The sequence below is a fragment of the Macrotis lagotis genome, chromosome 1 (genome assembly GCF_037893015.1).
Source record: "Macrotis lagotis isolate mMagLag1 chromosome 1, bilby.v1.9.chrom.fasta, whole genome shotgun sequence".
NCBI classification, from domain to species: domain Eukaryota; kingdom Metazoa; phylum Chordata; class Mammalia; order Peramelemorphia; family Peramelidae; genus Macrotis; species Macrotis lagotis.
This window is the reverse complement of record NC_133658.1, coordinates 243,488,716-243,507,524: the sequence shown is the minus strand read 5'-3', so window position 1 is coordinate 243,507,524 and position 18,809 is coordinate 243,488,716. Positions and strand designations below refer to the sequence as shown.

The window sequence follows — 18,809 nt, the reverse complement described above, 5'->3', positions numbered from 1 at the left end:
AGGAAGCTGAGGGAGTGGTCTCTGCCCACAGGTAGGGCACCCCCTGCCCACTCTGAGCACGGTACTTCATAAACCCATGGCTAGATGGTTTGGAATGGAAGAATCTGGAAACGAGCGCCTGCACTCTTCGCTACCCCACACCCCTGCCCCCTCCCCGAAGAGGGACGGAACGCTATTGGCTCCCGGGTTCCCCACTAGAAGACTCGGGGAAGGGCCGGGAGAGCAGGCAGCGCGGCTGGGCGCGTGAGTAAGCAGCAGGCAGCCAGGGGAGGAGGCGGCGCCCGGGGCGGCACGCGCCCAGCCCCGGCGGGAGGCGCGGGGGAGGGGAGGAGGACTGCGCGCGCCGCGCCGAGCGGCGAGGGTCGGCGGCCGCGGGTTGGTGCGTCATGATGGCAGCGCGGCACGCGGCCCGGGGCGGGGCCGCGAGCGGGCGGGCGGGGCGGGGCCGGAGGGGCGGGGCCGGAGGGTCGGGAAGGGGGAGGGGAAGGAGGAGGAGGAGGAGGAGGAGGAGGAGAACATGGCGGCTTTGCAGAGCTGCTGAAATCCTCGTTCCTCTCCGCCCAAGGAGCGGGGGCTGAGCCGTGAGCAGCGCCCCGGCCTCTCGCCGCGGGCCCCCCCGGCCGGTGGTCCCTCTCGCCCTCGGCCGAGCTTCCCGCCAGCCCCCCCGGGGCCGCGGTCTCTCCCTGCACCGGGGAGAGCTCGTGAGGGCGCGCGCGCCCAAGTCTTCCTTCATCCCTCCCCCCCGGGGCGCGGGGGAGGGGCGCGGGGCCGAGCGGGGACCCCGAGGGGCCTGCGGGACTCCGTAGGCGGAGGGGGCTGGGCTCCCGCCCGGGGGCCTGGCGAGCGGCCGGCGCCAGCGCCGAGGCGGCGGCTGTCAGCGGGGCCGGCAGCGGGCCCCAGAACCTACGGCGGCGGCAGGTGAGCGGGCGCTGCCCCCGGGGCGCTCGGGGTGGGCTGCAGCTGTCACGGCGCCCGGCCTGGCGGCCCGAGGGGGCGGGGAGCGGGCAGCTGGTCCTGCCCGCTGCCCTCCTCCGCTCCTCCCCGACTTCTTCCCCTTCCCCTCGCTCCGCTCCCGGGGGTGGAGGTCGCAGCTGTCAGGGCCGCCAGCGGGGGGGAGCTCGGGGGTGGAGGGGGCTCTAGCGCTGCGAGCCGCGGCGGCGGGGGAGGAGGCCGCCGGCAGCGCCAGGCCGATGTTCCCGTCGCCCTGATGAACCGGGACGCGTGGGTCCCCGGCCAGGGAAGATGTTCTTGGGCCCCCGCCGGGCCCCGGGCCTCCGGGGTGGGCAGCGCGAGGTGAGCGCTCCTTGCCGCGCCTCGATTAAAGGGTCGGCCTCGTGACTGCCGAGCTCCTCACGCCGGACCCTTTGGAGAAGACCTGAGGGAGAACGAGGCGTCCGAGGGGCGCTCCAGGAGGCGGGAGACCACGGCCGAGAGCTGGTGACCTTGGGCCGGCCGCTCAACCCAGCTGAGTCTCAGTTGCCTTGACAGCAAGTTGGGAATAATGATGCCTTAATTCGACATAAGACGGGCCTACACCCACTTGAAGTCTTTCTTTCTTTGAGATACGTAATTTTATGTCAGCTAAGGGAGCTTTCAGAGATGCTGCTACCTTCCCTCCTCTCTGGAAGACAAATATTTTAAGTACAAAAGCATTAGATTTTTTTGATTAGAATTGTGATGGAACGGTTTCGGTGGAAAAATGGGAATTCTTGCTCATTAGCTGAGAAACGACCTGGTTGCATTTTATTGTTTGGGTCTTACCTAGCCATCTCTTTTATGAAGTGCCTTACTCTGATCCAGGCACTGGTGCTAAGGATTACCTGGATGCTTAGACAGAAACTAACACTCTGGGGGGAAAAAAAGGTAATGGGCAAATATATGATATGGTCTCTATTTTTTAGTAACTTGGTCAAGTCTGGGCTGAGTGCAGTGGTAATTTTGACTAATTAATGACTGAAATATGGAAACTAGGAGAGCTGTGTTCAAGTCCCATTTCTGTCACTTAGCCATCTATTCTTATGACCTTGAGGTAATCCTTCAGCGCAAATTTGTCTGAAATAAAAGGATTGGGCCAGATGATTTAAACATCCCAATGTAATCTAGATATGCTAAGAAAAATGCAGGTGTGAAAGTGGAGGTAAAAGTAGGTGATATCCTCAGGTGAGAGATGATGGGAGTACAGTGGATATCAAGGAATGTCATCTAGCCACTCAGGATTGCAGGCAGCTAAGGTCCTTTTGGAATTAGAAATTTGCAGTAGATGCAATTCTTCTGAAGGAAGTTACAAAACTGGATTCTGGAGTAGTAGTGGAGAAGAGGATACATAGCAAAACTTACTATTTAGCAGGTCAGGAAGAACCTATGATAGGGGTCATAGCAAGTCACTACCTTGCTGAAATGGTTGATTATAGGTCAAGACAGCAAAAAAGGTAGGTGAAGCCATAGCAGTCAATCAGTGAAGAAGCCTTTAATTAGTTCTTACTATGGATCTTGCCCTGGGTTAAGTACTAGGAAGACAAAGAAAGGCGTAACACCATCTCTGCCTTCAATGAGTGCACATTCAGATTGGGAAGACTACATGTAAGTAAACTGTACAATCTAGATATATACAGCAAAAATGGGAGGACTTCTTGGTGGGAAATAGGAGCAGTGAGGCAAGGAAAGAATATCAGGAAAGCCAAGAGGTAGAGACATTTCAGATGTGAGGGCAGCAAAGGCAGCCTTACAAAATGGAGTAGTGTCTTGTTCCAGGAATAACAATTATGATAGACTCTGAAGTCAAGGATTGATACTTTAGTGGTCTTATAAGGGTGAAGAGTCAATTTGAGACTCTTGAGATTTAAGATTAATAATAGAGGGACAGCTAGGTGGCACAGTGGATAGAGCACCAGCCCTGGAGTCTGGAGTACCTGAGTTCAAATTTGACCTCAGGCACTTAAATTAATTACCTAACTGTGACCTTGGGCAAGTCACTTAACCCCCCCATTGCCTTGCAAAAATCTAAAAAAAAAAGATTAATAATAGATTAGATTGATGATGATGACTGTAATAGCTGTCATTTGTACAGCACCTACTGTGTGCCAGGTAAATAAATGTAAAATGTAATTATTGAATAAGGAAATGGCAAACCAGTCCAAGTATCTCTGCCATAAAACCTAGTTCAGAGTCAGAAAAGATTTGAAACTACTTAACAGCAGCAGTGTGCTAGGCACTGTGTTAAATGCTTTACAATTTTATCTCCTCTTTTCCTCACTTTGGGACATAAAAACTATTCTTATCCCCATTGAAGATTTCTCAGTTGAGGAAACTGAGGCAAACAGATTAAATGATTTGCCTAAAGGCAACTAGGAAGGATCTGAGATTGGAATTGAACTCAGATCTTTCCTAACTTTAGACCCAGCATTCTATTCTTTGTGGCTAGATTGTTATTAGGGAGGAATTTCATAATTCTGTGATTTGAAAGTGGAGCAGTTTCTGCTGATGAGTGAAGTTTCACCAGTTCATTTCAGCAAATGTCAAGCTTGTGGTAGCCAATGTGCTGTGGGGATAGAGACAAATATTTCTATCTTAAAGGAGCTTAATAGTTGTATAAAAGTTTATTTAGGTTTAAGAATTACCATCTTTGTGGATGACCTTCATTTATGGTAGACTATTGCATTTCTGAATTCTTTTCTGTATTTAAGATATCTCATGATAACATGAATATAATTTGGGTTTTATTGTTAATAATTAAAAGAGAATGGTAGCCTATGGAAATAATCGTCATTTTTAAGAATTTGAAAACCTCATTGTGCTTGACTCCCTAGGACAGAAGTAGAAGGAATTAGGTGGAAATATCAGAGGCAGACTTTGACCTTTTCTTTATCAAGAAATACTTTGTAATATTTAAGATTGTCCAAATCTTAAGAATGGGTTAGGTAATCCTTAGGAGGGAGGGAGTTCTCATCACTGGAAGCTTTCTGATGGAGACCAGGTTCTGTAAATGATATTCTTATTCATGTATGGTTTGGGTTAGGTGACATCTGATTTGTTTTTATTTTTCAATAAACATTTATTTTCTCTCTTTTCCTGTCAATTTAAAAACAAAAACAAAACCTATGTATTAAATATGCAGAGTAAAGCAAAAGAAATTCTCACAGCTGTCCATGTCCAAAAACAGATCTCCTTCTGAATCATGAATCTATCACCATTTTATCTCTGTTAACCTCTTCCAATTGATATTCTGTAGTTCTGTGAATGCCATGGAGAGCTAGACTTTGTGAAAACACAATTAAGCAGGAAACCCTTGTCCAAGTCTATTTGACACATACCAGCTGGATAATTCCTTGGGGCAAGTTATCTATGTCCTAGGTAACTTTTAAGTTTCAAAGATATTTACAGCAGTTGGTTGAGGTAGTTCCTCACCTGTAATTTCCTAAATTGGTGAAATCTCAGATTAGGTTAAAAAAAATCTTTGTAACAGTGGAAGTTTTCAGTTAGGGTGGGGAGAAAAATGATTAACATCCTGATCTCTTTCTTTTGGACCTTCTTAATCTTTTATTGAAAGGTGTTAGTAGTTGAAGCTGTTAAAGATAGTTGTCTTAGTAAAAAATGTAAAATTTACAATTATGGTGATGTCCTTTCCTTGTTGATAAGATTGAACTCTATGGGGAGTAGTTTATCTATTTGGGATGATTCCTTGTTATTTTCCTGTGGTTAAGTGAGTAAATTCAGCAAATATTTTTTTGACTCCTATGTGCAAAGCAAATTCTCAAATGTTAGAATAATACATTACTGATATGAAGGCTAACTTTCTGAATGCTTAAAAGAGGAGCATTTTATGTGTCTGTTAAGGGTTAAGTTTGCTTGGGGGCTGCCTTATGTTCTGGGAGTGGTTCAAGGTTTATTCTTAAAAAAAAAATTCTTGGCCAAAGGGGCCCCTCAGCTTATTTCACAGACATGTATGATGTGGGAAGGGGGTCAGATTTCTTCATATTGAGGGTAATGTGAAAGGAAAGTTTTGTATGTGTTTGTTCTTTTGGCATTTAAAATTACAAATTGTTTTTGGTTAGTAGTGATGAGATTTTACCCATTAAAATAAATGTTTTATGAGTAGAACTCAAATGTAACCCCCTACTATGAAGATTCACAAAATGATATATTGCCTTTTAATGAAGGTAAAGTAAAAGGAGTACATTAAATCAGTCCCAAGGCTTGTTAAAGGCAAAAACATGAGTTATAAATGTGTGATTGCAGACAGAATAATGCTTTTTTATCTATTTCTTTTCCAAGATGTTTCTTGGCTAGTGGGAAGAAGATCCATAATTTAGAGAGAATGAAATGCTCTGTAGTAAAGAATATCTCTGCCTGTGAGGCAGAAATCAGTACTTGGCTCTTGAAGATTTTTCTAGTCTTTGTGCTATATGTGCTATATTTCCTTTAACCTTACTACCATAAGCACTATTTGATTTGTGAGAAACAAAACTTCAATTTTACATGGTTTATGGCTAACCCCTCTCCTATTTCTCCCTGTGAAAATCTGGAGGATTGTGGTTTTAGACTGCTTTTTGTGTAGTTTGAGCCAAGAAAATATTTTAATTGTGTTTGTGTGTGTGTGTGTGTGTGTGTGTCCATCCTAGTTCTGTTCAGGGGAAAATGGTGGTGTTGGTAGAGCTAATGGTTACTGTTGAACTTTTGCAGGGGGGAATATAGACAGTGACTTTTTTCTCTCCCCCTTTCTGCCAGCAGTTATATTTTCCCCAATTTTTAAGTTTCGGTTCTAGAAATTTGGTCTGAAAACAGAAGCAGCAGATTGTAACAATTCTAGTATCAAACTTTAATTACTATATTTCATTTTATTTTTGCATTATTGTAGTTTCCTAAGTCTGATAACGCTGTGGTACATTGGAAAATGAGCCTGCCACACTAAAATATTAGGCTTCAATTTTTATAATTCAAAGAGATAAAAATAAAATTGAATGGCTTTGCAACTAGCAGTTGTAATGTTTTTTAAATTGTTTTTTGAATTTTGAAATTTTCCCCCAATCTTGCTTCTGTCCTCCACCCCCCGCAGTCTTTACATTGTTTCCATGCAAAGTATATTGATCAAAATTGAATGTATTGAGAGAAATCATATCCTTAAAGGAAAAAATAAAATAGATAGCAAAATTATATAAGACACCTGTTTATTTAAAAATGAAAAGTAGTAAGCCTTTGATCTTTGTTCAAACTCCACAATTCCCTCTTTGGATACAGATGGCATTCTCTATCACAGATACCCCAAAATTGTCCCTGATTGTTGCACAGATGAAATGTGCAAGTCCATCAAGATTGATTATCACCCCCATATTGCCGTTAGGGTGTATAACATTCTTCTGGTTCTGCTCATCTCACTCAGCTTCAGTTCATGCAGATCTTTCTAGTCTTCTCTGAATTCCCATCCCCAGTAGTTTTAATCTGCATGCATGTAGTAAAAAGTTGTGAGTGAAGAGGACATTATAGAGATTGATGAAATGGTAGTACTGAAGAGGCAAGTGGAGGAATGGGATATTTCTTTTTTTTATTTTGGAAGGCAAATGGGGTTAAGTGGCTTGACTAAGGCCACACAGCTAGGTAATTATTAAGTGTCTGAGGGCGGATTTGAACTCAGGTACTCCTGACTCCAGGGCTGGTGCTCTATCCACTGCGCCACCTAGCCACCTCTAGGAATGGGATATTTCTCAAAATTTTGTTTAATTAATTGATTGTTTTTGTTTTTTAATTTTTGGTCTAACTTGGGGACCAAGTTTATAGAGGGGGAACTCCCAGTGTTGAACCTTCCTTTACTAATGTAGTTCTTATAACTTAATGAGTTCTTCTGGGTACTGACAGGGTCCATCTATGTTCTTACAGCTCATAAATGTCTGGTTTTTTATTTTGCAAGGCAATGGGGTTAAGTGATTTGCCCAAGGCCACACAACTAGTTAATTATTAAGTGTCTGAAGTTGGATTTGAACTCAGGTCCTCCTGACTCTAGGGGCCAGTGTTCTATCTACTGTGCCACCTAGCCACTCCATAAATGTCAGTTCTGAATTTGAATTCAGGTGTTCTTGACTCTGAGGTCATTGCTCTCTCCATCATGATAAATTGCTTCTTTTTGGCTTATTCCATATATAGTCAGTTGTCTTCTTCAGACACCTTTCTATCTTCTCTCTACTTTTATTTTCCTTATAAGTCTCTTGTGACTGCACATTCCCTTTTCTTTGTTTTCCTTTGGCTCTCTGGCATTATCTGACTTGAGTCTGATTATGTTCAATTTTGTCCATGGCATCCTGAGAGAGAGAACATCAGCATGTAGCACACCTATTCAGTTAACACCTAGTTATGACATGCCTAGGTACTGAATGAGAGTGATTCAAAGACAAAAATGAATCTGACTCTTTCCTCAAGGAATTTGTATTTTTCTCCTGCAGGTTAAAATATACATATACAAGAAAATCTTGTCTATCTAAAAGGTGGGAGTTAAGAAACCTCTTGTGTAGGAGGTTTCAATAGAATTTAGTCCTGAAGAATCTTAAAATGGAAAGAGTCAAAGAATTAAAGCCCTGGTCCTTATATTTACAACTAGTGTGACCTTGGGCAAGGTCACCCAATCTTTGGTACAAATTTCCTTATCTATAAAATGAAGCATCTCAACTATGTGGCTTCTATGGTTCCTTCCAGCTCTTGACCAGTATTCCTGTGACATAGATGATGAGTCAGCAGAGGAGATTGAGAAGTTGTCAGACAGGTAGGAGGGGTAACCAAGAGAGAACTCTTCTTACAAAATGTTAGGGAGGTGAGAGTATTCAGAGGAAGATTGTAAACATTGTCAAGTGCTGAAGAAAGATTAAGAAGGATAAGGATTTAGAAATTGTTAGGATAATACATTTTAAAATTTTGGATTTAACATTTGAAATCATAGATAAATATGAGAGCAATGTCAGTTTAGTGAGGTTCCAAGCCAGATTGCAAATTGTTGAGAAGAGAGAAGAGAAAGTGAAATCAGTTTGTAGAAGAACCTTTTTCTGATCTTTTGAATGTGAGAGATAAGTGAAAGTTTTAAGTATGGAGAAAGCTTTGGCTTATTTGTAGGCAGCAGGAAAAGATGAATAACTAACATTTATAGTGTTTAGAAGATTCTTGGGATTCTCATAGCAGCTGCTATAGCATCAGTAATTTATTTCTGAATATAATAGTCACAAAGTCTTTAACTGGTTTCTTGGGTTCTCTGAGCTGTTCCATTTGGTGTCTCCCCCCCCCCCCCTTTTAAAAAATTAGCACCTTTCTATGCTACTTGTAATTCTGGGCTGTATTACCAGTGACCTGGTTGGAGAGGCATAGATAGAAATATCTGTTTCTTTTACAAATTTGCAGTTAGACTCTTTTTTTTTTTTTAGGTTTTTGCAAGGCAAATGGGGTTAAGTAGCTTGCCCAAGGCCACACAGCTAGATAATTATTAAGTGTCTGAGGTCGAATTTGAACCCAGGTCCTCCTGACTCCAGGGCTGGTGCTCTATCCACAGTGCCACCTAGCCACCCCCGAAGTTAGACTCTTGCAAGGAAAATAATTCTGTTTCTTCTACCTTTCTTCTTACAAACTAATCAGATGTATTAGGGTAAGGGCCAGTAGAGGCACTAAGGATATATTTTATGACTTTTGGACTTCCTAATTCTTACCTTTTTTCCTATTCAAGAGGGAAATTGATTTTTAATTATTGTGCACTTAACTTTTTTTTGAGTTGTAACTTTTTTAGATTTAAACCTTTCCCTTTCATCCTTATATGTTGTCTGCTGTGCCTTTGGAAGAATTTATTAAGAGCTCATTAAGAGTAGCTGCTAGGTGGTGAAGTGGATAAAGACCGGCCCTGGAGTCAGGAGGACCTGGGTTCAAATCCGACCTCAGACACTTAATAATTACCTAACTGTGTGACCTTGGGCAAGCCACTTAATCCCATTTGCTTTGCAAAAACCTTAAAAAAGGAGCTTATTAAGAGAAAAATACTATACTAAATGATGAGGATATACATAGAAAAGTAAGACAGTCCCTACTCTTAAGGAGTTTACATTTTAATAGGGGAGACAACACATAAAGTTTCAGCTACAAATGAGATAGAGTATTGTTCTTACAGAGTAGCAACAAAGCAGTTGCCTTTTATTTGATGTAATTTTCATTGATAAAAGTCATATCATGTTGAACTGATCACAAAAGCTTTTTTCCTGGATGTTCAGTAGCTTTGGCTGTAACATCTTGTAGGAGTGTGACCAGACTGTATCACCACAAACATTGCTTTCCAGGGTGATGCTTTCCAAAGAAGCTCTCCAGGCCATTGGGTTTTTCTCAAGGCTCTTGATCTCAGAGTCCTGGGCTATCTCCATCAGGATTTGAGGAGAGATGGGGGTCAGAGTGGTGATTTGATTTGCCTGGGAAATAAATGTTCTCTCTCAACAGTTGGTATGGGAATAGTTGAGTGGCCACTTGCCATTTACTACTATCCTAATCTTTTTGTTTTGGGATACTATGTATCTGACACTAGAGATACAATTAATCAGATAGAAGACACACCCTGACCTCCAGGAGTTTATACTCTAATGGACAGGAGATAACAGAAAGGTGAGGTGGGGAGGACCTGACACAGGATGTATTTTGTTCTATGGTGTTGAAACCTGACAGAGCAGCAGAATGGAGTGAGTCAGAAAGTCCTGTTTTCTGCAGTTTATAAAGGAAGGCATTGGGAGGAATTTGGTACACTGTCCTCTGATCCTCCAATCAGAGGGGAAAGGAGGTAGAGGTAGGTGGTATCAATCAAGATGTGAGTTGGCAGCATGATGATATTAGTAGTGATGAACTTAATTTGGAGAAGGCAATATATATATAGATACAACTCCAGAAAATCTAGTGGAATAGTAGAATCTTTAACACATTTTTATGCCGTTGCCAGTTCAGCTGACTGAGAATTTCATCCTTGTTCAGAGGGAAATAATTAATGTTAAGACAAAAACTTCAGGTTGCTATGGGATCTTTTTTCCTTAATTTTTTTCTCAATTACATGTAAAAACTTTTTTTACATTCTTTTTAAAATTTTGGCTTTGAAATTCCCTCCCTTTTCTTCCCCCTTCCTTGAGAAGACAAGCTGCTAGAGCTCATAAATGTGTAGTGATGCAGCTTTGGAATCTTTTGAACTATATGATTGTCGCTTCCTTAATTTTTAGAAGGACCTCTGTTTATAGTGGCAAGATGAAAATTGATCACTTAGCTACCTCTGATTATAGAAAGGCAGATTTGTTATTTAATTTCTCTTTCCCCACCACATATTAGGCTTCCTTTTTGTCTTATTTTGTCCTGATAGTTATTCCTCTTATTGTTGACTTAATCTATTGATTTCTTCCAGGGAGGGATTCTTATAACACACAAAAGTAGCTGCCTTTATGAAACAGACAAATTAAACTAACAAATACATCTTCTGATATAAAATTCATCTCAGTGGTCAGACTTTGTCAGAATTTTGAGTTTTTTTCAAACATCCCTATTAAATTCGTGTGGAATATGCAAAAGACATAGCGTATCCTCACTGCCCTTTATATTAGTATTATTTCAAAGTATATAATTATGCTAGAATGGAAAATAAAGAATGAATAAGATGATCCTAAACTTCTCAATATAACTGATATGATAACATGTCTTTTGATTTCTTAGATCTACAAATTTATAGTCATTTTCAGCCTTTGTTCTTTTTTCCCTCCCAATATCATTTTAAACTAATCTTATTTCCTACTTAGAAAATGTTTACTAGACTGATAGATTAGAGAAAACTGATACCAGCATTTTTATCAAGGTATTTGATAGCTTTTCACAGTGCCCTTGGGAAAAGATGGAGAAATTTAGACTGGATTATACTACAGGTTGATAAGACTCAATAACTGACAAAATGACTGGATGACTGGTGCCTTGATGAATGAATTGATGTCATCCTGTGGGGTTTCTCTGGTGGCACTTAAGTAAAGTACTTAGACTCTAGCCTTTGACCTCCTTTTAGATGACCAAAAGATTTTATTTAACTAAATTTCTGTTTCATCTTTAAGCATTATTGGATTTCTCTAGTTTATTAGACTTTGGCAAATTAAAAAAAATAAAACAAGTAGTCTTGTACACAATGAAATGCTAAAGGATGACACTAACTTTACTTTGACTGTAAAAGTAATAGAAATATTTTTAAGGTTTGCTTCTTTTGGCTAAGGGTTGCTTAGGTCATTAAATACAGATTTTTTAAAAAAAATCACCCCCCCCCAATATTTCAGAACTGTCTTTATCCACCTCTGGCCACTGTAGTACAGTGGATAGAGCACTGGCCTTGGAGTCAGGGGTATGGGAGTTTGAATCCAGCCTCACACATCTAATCCATACCAGCAGTGTGACCTTAGGCAAGCTACTTAACCCTGGTTGCCTTGAATCCAGGGCAATATCCAGGCATCCTGATTCATATCTGGCTACTGGACCAACTCTGGAGGAGAAAGTGTGACTTAGCACAGCATCCTCTCACTCAAATCCAATTCATATGTTTGTTATGACATCACCTTCCTGATATGGTCTTCTTCAAGAATGAAGGATAAGGGGCAGCTAGGTGGCACAGTGGATAGAGCACGGGCCCTGGAGTCAGGAGTACCTGAGTTCAAATCCAGCCTCAGACACTTAATAATTACCTAGTTGTGTGGCCTTGGGCAAGCCACTTAACCCCATTTGCCTTGCAAAAAAAAATCCCCCCCAAAAAGAATGAAGGACAAAAATCATCTGCAAAGTCTCTGAAAGATGATTTTTATCCTTCCCTGTAAATAAACTGCCACATGAGAATTTTTGAGCAAAAAATCTTTCTGCTTCTTTAAAAGGTCAATTTTGAAAGTTGCAAGGCCAATATACTCTTAGTATAGAATTTTGACTATTGTTACCTTTAGTGATACTATCTCTTTTTTGTGTGTGTATTATTTGACTTCTTGCACCTTTTTAATTTTTTTTTGCTTTTTCTTTTCTTCTGCTGTTTTTTTTTAAAGATTTTTGCAAGACAAATGGGGTTAAGTGGCTTGGCCAAGGCCACACAGCTAGGTAATTATTAAGTGTCTGAGGTTGGATTTGAACTCAGGTACTCCTGACTCCAGGGCCCGTGCTCTATCCACTGTGCCACCTAGCTGGCCCCTCTTCTGCTGCTTCTTGACATTCCGAATTTTCATGTTTTTAATCAGGTGAATTTTATATAGTGAGTTTCCAAGCTCATTTGGAAAATTCTTTTCTTAACTACTGTCTATGATTAGCAACATTTGACTAATAAAGTAGGGATAGTAAATATCCATAGAAAAGATCTGAAGTGGGTAGATAATCTGTGTCTTAGTTGATATTGCTTCTTGTTTCTTCTGGGGAGCAGTAGACTCGGGAACTTATGTACCTATCTCACAAATATTTGTGTGCACAGCACCTGCCATCTCTAGCTACTGCAGTCATATATGCAACTCCATTCCAGACTTGGAATCCCTGCTTATTGGAGATATCCCATAAAGCTGCTGGCCAGGGCCTTTTTAGTTGTTATGATTATTTTTTTTTTTACAAAAAATATGTAACAGTGATTTAGATGAAAGGTAAAGGGGACATGTTTGATTGAGAGAGGAATAACTAATACTTCAGAGGACATAATTGGGATCTAGAAAGATTACTTCTAAGGGATTAGGTAGATCATAGGCTCATATCAATCAACACTGATGTTGAAGTCAAAAAAGTTAAGTCAATCTTAGACTACTTTAATAAAATAGTAGCATCCATTCCACAATAGATACTGGATAAATATTGGATCTTTGATTTCCTTGGCATAGAGAATTCCTAGATGAGGAAATTCATCCTAATCAATAGGATCACTGGAACAGATGACTGGAAGAGAAAGTGAGAGTGAGGTTGGTGACTTGCACCCCCCCCCCCAGATCCAATGTCATAGTCCTCTTAGGGAACAAAGAACAAACAACATAGAATTTGGATGTTTCTGTCCTTATCTAAAGTTATATAGCTGTTGTATGTCAGAGGTAATGCTTGAACCCAGATCTTTCTGGCCCTGAGGTTGGCTTTCTATATATTCTCACTTTCTCTTTCTCCCCCCCCCCCCCCCATCCCCTGTCCCTTATCATCTCTCAAAGTAGATATTAGATGTAAACTTACCTTTTCAGGTCACATTTGGAATATTGCCTTTTGGGTGTCATATTTTTAGGAAAGACATTATCTCCCTAACCTATAGGGCAACTAAGATGATGGAAGGACTCATAGCCTTGGGAATAACTGAGGAAACTGGGTATGTTTATTTAACTTGCAAAAAGGGTTGGCTTTGATTACTGTCTTTAAGTATTTGAAGGACTGTCACATTAATGGGTTTAATTTTATTTTGGGTGGCCCCAGAGGTCAGAACTAGGTTAGAATGTGATGAAGTTACAGAGAATTGAGGTAGACTTCAGCTCCATATTAGAAGGAACTTCCTAATGAGGTTTTCTCAAAGTGGTATAGGTTGTCTTGAAATTTGAATTTCTTGTCACTGGAGGGCTTCAAATAGAGGCTGAGAAAACCACATGTTGAGGATATTATGGAGGGAATTTTATGTTAACATCTGAGCTTCTTTCCAAGTTCAAAGATTCTATGATAGAATCTAAATTCTATTGATTCTGTTCTTGTGATTTATTTTTTTTCCAGTTACACAACTCACTCTTTTCCCTCTTGGCCTCGTATCTTAGATTAATGATGAAATTTTTTCTCTTATTTCCTTGCCTCTAGTTTCTTTTAGAGCAGCTAGGTAGGTGGTGAAGTGGAAGAAGTGCCAGGTCTGAGCTGAGACCTGAGTTCAGATCCGACCCTCAGACACTAAACTAGCTATATGACCCTGCTTAAGTCACTTAACCCTGTTTGCCTCAGTTGCTCATCAATTAAATGAGTTGGAGAAGGAAATGGCAAACCATTTCAGTATCTTTGCTTAGAAAACCCATATGGGCTCATGAAGAGGTTAACATAACTAAAAAGACTCAACTGAAGTCTTTCTCTCTATTCCATAATATAGTATATAGCTCCTAAAAATAGTCTTTTTTTCAAATATCTTTTATTATGGCTACTCTCATTCAATAGTAGCTTCATTTTGCCCAGTATATCAAGTTCAAACTTCTCATTCTAGCACTTTTCCAGGAAACTTTTCTCATTATTTTATTTATATAGCTCTTTTGTTGCACATTTTGCTTGCCACTTCCCTAGATTCCTGAAACAACAAAACAAAATTTGCTTCAGTCTTTCATATATTGTTTCCTTTAAAATGTAAATCAAATCATAACTCCTCCTGATACTTGTTATAAAAATATAAGATAAGAAAACTTCTATATATTATATTGATCTGGTTTCAGACATATATATCTGAATGCAACCTATGTTACTTTTTAAAAAACTGTATGCTTATGTATTTTTTTTCAACACAATCTCTTTTTATGAGGACAGCCTATTGCCACTGTATGCACTGTACTACATTCTAGCAATACAAGGACAAGGGTACAAGAGCTTGAGCCAGGATAGTATTTTTGTGAGGAGTAAAAGGGAAAAATATGATATATTGAGGAGATAGAATGGGCAAGACTGGAAGGCAGGAGAAAGTTGTAGATGATGCCCAAGTATATAAGCATAAATTTCCCTAGTTAAACAATAGTTTATTAAGGGTGAGGGTTGAAAGGGCAACAATCAAAAATAGCCCTTGCTCCCAAGGAGTTCATATTTTATAGGGATTGCGGAGAGACAATATGCTAAACCACTATGGACATCTTTTATATACAGGATAGATTGGAATCAATCTCAGAGGTCAGAAATCAGCATTAGGGGGAAGGCTTCTTTCAGAAAGTGGGATTTTAGCTTGGAATGGAAGGAAGTCAGGGAGGCTAAGAGGTGGAGATGAGGCAGGTGAGAATTCCTCATGGTATAGCTTGGGAGACAGCCTGTGAAAATGTCCAGGGTTTTGAGATGAAGTATATAGTGCAAGGAATAGCAGAGAAGGCCTCTGCCATTGGATGTCAAGTAAAGGTAGGAAGGGACGAGTTTGTTAAAGGCTTTAAAAACCAAATAGTTTTTTATTTTTTGATCCTGAAGGAAATAGGGAGCCATTAGCATTTATTGAGAAGGGAGGTAACATGGTCAAAACAGGGCTCTTTTTTTGGAAGATCATTTTGTGAGTTGTGAGAATGATAGAATGCAGTGGAAGGAAGCAAGAGGCAAGGAAACCTACTAGAAGGCAGTTAAAGTATTCCAGGCTTAAAGTTATGGGAGGTTTGTAGCGGGATAAGAGAAATGTCATGAAATAATGGGTCTGATAAAAGAGTAGTTGTAAAGGTAGAATGATATGACTTTGTAAAAGATTGGATATTGGAAAGTGAGGGGAAAATTGAATATGATACTTAGTTTGGGAACCTGGATAATTGGGAGGATGATGATGCCTTCAGCTGCTTAAATAACAAAGGAACATGAGAGAGAATAATTAACAACTGTGGGAAAGGCTTTGAATAGATATTGTTACCTTGAAAAAAGATCAGGATTCTTAGAGAAAGAAATGAGGAAAGGGTGGCTGGGTGGTACAGTGGCTAGAGCACCAGCCCTGGAGTCAGGAGTACCTGAGTTCGAATCCAGCCTCAGACACTTAATAATCGCCTAGCTGTGTGGCCTTGGGCAAGCCACTTAACCCCATTGCCTTGCCAAAAAAAAGAAAAAAAGACATGAGGAAGAGAGGGCATTGAAGGCATGGAGTATAGAAGTCAGTCAGTAAACCATTTTAGAGCAATTGCTATTTTCTAGGCACTGGAAAGGGACTGTACTAAGCTGATAAAAGTAAGAAAAATATAGTATTGTCCTTAAGGAGGTTACAGTGAAATGAGGGAAATCCACACACAAAGGAAAGCCAAAAGGGGAGCAGGAGAAAAGCTATCTTGATCACTCTGAACATGGTAAGAGTCCAGTCCAGGGAGTGCAACTGGTGAAAAATGAAGTTAGTTGACTGTGAGCATCTTTAAGTAGAGGTTTGAGGAGGGCTTCTTTGCTTTGCCCTTCAGCCCTCAAATCAGAAGGACAGAGGGTACTGAAGGAAGTGTGTGTACTAAAGTTAATGTAACCTTTTTTTTTAGGGTTGTGTGTTTTTTTTTGCAAGGCAATGGGCTTAAGTGACTTGCCCAAGGCCACACAGCTAGGCGATTATTAAGTGTCTGAGGCTGGATTTGAACTCAGGTACTCCTGAGTTCAAGGCCAGTGCTCCATCCACTGTGCCACCTAGCCGCCCCTTAAGCAAACTGAACATGCAAATTTGGGAGTTTCATGTATATTTATTTATTTATTTATTTATCTTTTTGCAAGGCAAATTGGGGTTAAGTGGCTTGCCCAAGGCCACACAGCTAGGTAATTATTAAGTGTCTGAGACCGGATTTGAACCCAGGTACTCCTGACTCCAGGGCAGGTGCTTTATCCACTGCACCACCTAGCCGCCCCAAGCTAATGTAATCTTAAAGAGTGATGAGATTCCTAGTAAAGAGGTTTCCTAGGAGCATAATGATGGTGAGGTCTAATCCAAGCAATAGTTGAATCCAAATAGTTTAGAGCTGGAATGCTGAGTTCAGAAAACAGCAAGTTTGGGATGTAAAGTGCATAAAAGTAAATAGCACAAAATAAGTTTGGAGAGGTAGGTTGGGACCAGATTATGGATTAATTTACAATGCTACACTGAGAAATTTTTGTATTTTATTCTAGAGGAAATAGGAAGAAGCTTCTTTATTTTTGAGCAGGAGAGTGATAGTGAGATTTTTGTTTTAAGATTATTTTGGCAATTGGTTCATCAGAGGGTTAGAGCAGGAGGGACTGGAAACAAAAATATCAAGTAAGAGGTCATTATAAAATTCCAGGTGAGAGGGTTCATTTGTGTGAATGAAAGGAGGGGAAGTGGTGCTAGAGATGTTGTGGAGTATACATGACAGGAAATGTTAACTAAGTAGACAGGGAGAGGGAAGAGGCAAGTATAAGTAAGTGTGGGGAAGGGGGTCACAGAATCATTCACCCACCTACTTAAATATCCTTTAACTATGATATATTTTTATCAGGTGAGAACACCTCTACCAAATTAATCAAAGGTATTAGGTCTTTAGTTTGGAAGGAGTGAAAGCTGTTGGATGAAGACAGGACTGGCTAGAGACTCATACTAGAGAATAAATAGCAAAACAGTTCAGAACTTGAGGATTCCAATGGCTAGTCAATCTAGATTATCTAGTAAAGGAGATGGAGAAAGAATAGTCAGAAAGGTAATTAGAACCATGAGGGAACAGTGTTACAGAACTAAGGAAGAAAGAGTATGTAGGCAGAAGGTGTGGTTAGCAGTGTCAAAATCTTCGAAACAGTCCAAGAATATCTATTAGGAAAGAATTAAGGTATAACTATTCAGCAATGAGAGCCTTATGGTGACTAGATAGATTTGTAGTGGACTGTCTTAGTTGGGTTGCATAAATTCTTTCAGTGGTATACAGAGCAGAGAAGTGTGTGAGTGGGAACAGAAGTGAGGGTAACAAAAGTTTGGAATTCTGTAAGGTATTAATGGGTGACAGGATAAAAGAGTCATTGATACTGTAATTGAACTTGTCATCTCTAGACTGAATGGAGGAACATAAAGTAAACATAGATATGATGAATCAGGACAGAAGAAAGCAGTGGAGGAAGGACTGAATTTTAAGAGAAAGAGGTAAAGGGATAAAGGAAAAGAAGAAAGAATAGGAAAATACTTCCTTCTTCTCTGCTTTTATATTAACTTGAAGGAAATCACAAAGCCATATTGAGAAGGTTACATTACAATTTATCTAACCTAACTACAACCAGGCGATTCTTTTTTAAAAACAGTTTATTTTTTTATTCTGATCTTACAAACTGACAAAGGTATAGTCTCATATACAAAGAGTAGAAAAAGAAATATATAGGAAACCCTTGTATAGCCCAGTTAGATTTTTTTCAAAATTATATAATAAATTTAACATTAGTTCCAAAGATGTCCTGCTTATCTATTTCTCAAACCACTTTTTTTGTTCTATTTTTTAAAAAAATGATACTATGATACTCTACAACTACCACTTTCTAACAGAAAATCATGGTAAACTTTAACAAATCCACATATTGGTCATGTCCAAAAATATTTGTCTCAATCTTCACCTCCAGTTTGAAGATTGAGCAGCATCCTTAATCAATTTATGTGGAATTGTGGTAATTTGTAGAATTGATCAAAATGTTTAAAATTTTCAAATTAGTTTTTTTTATAAATATTATAGTCATTATGTAAATTATTCTGGTTCTCAGTTCACTCTACATTAGTTCATATAAGTTTTTCCAGGTTTCTATGATTTCATTCCTTTTGTCTTAATATCCCATTGCATCCATAATTATTCATTCATTCTCCAATTGATAGACACTCATTTTGTTTCTAGTTTTGCCTACACCAAAAAAACCTTGCTATAAATATCTTTGTACTTAGGTCTTTAGTCTGTTTTTCTCTCAGTCTTTTTTCCCCCCTCCTCTTGGTGATTGTTGTTTTTGTTTCACAGCTCTATATAGCAACACTGAGAAAATATTGTTTAAAGTTTAGGCTCTATTACAAAGACATCCACATCACAGGTATTTAACAAATAGATTTGGAAAAGTAACAACAACAATAATAATAATGATAATGATAATATTTTGACAATTTACTTATCATGTTGTGTGTCTATCTTAACTAAACACTAAAGGAATATTGCTCTATACAAACT

General features: G+C 39.8%; 1 protein-coding gene across 9 annotated transcripts in view; it reads left to right on the top strand.

Moving 5' to 3' along the window:
• The first annotated feature begins 820 nt into the window (after positions 1–820).
• Positions 821–18,809, top strand: part of NCOA1 (nuclear receptor coactivator 1) — a 216,921-nt gene continuing 198,932 nt past the window's right edge. For all 9 annotated transcript variants that reach the window (XM_074209970.1, XM_074209969.1, XM_074209972.1 and 6 more), the window contains exon 1: positions 821–918. The gene's annotated coding sequence lies outside the window, so the exon portion shown is untranslated. The remainder of the gene's footprint in view (positions 919–18,809) is intronic.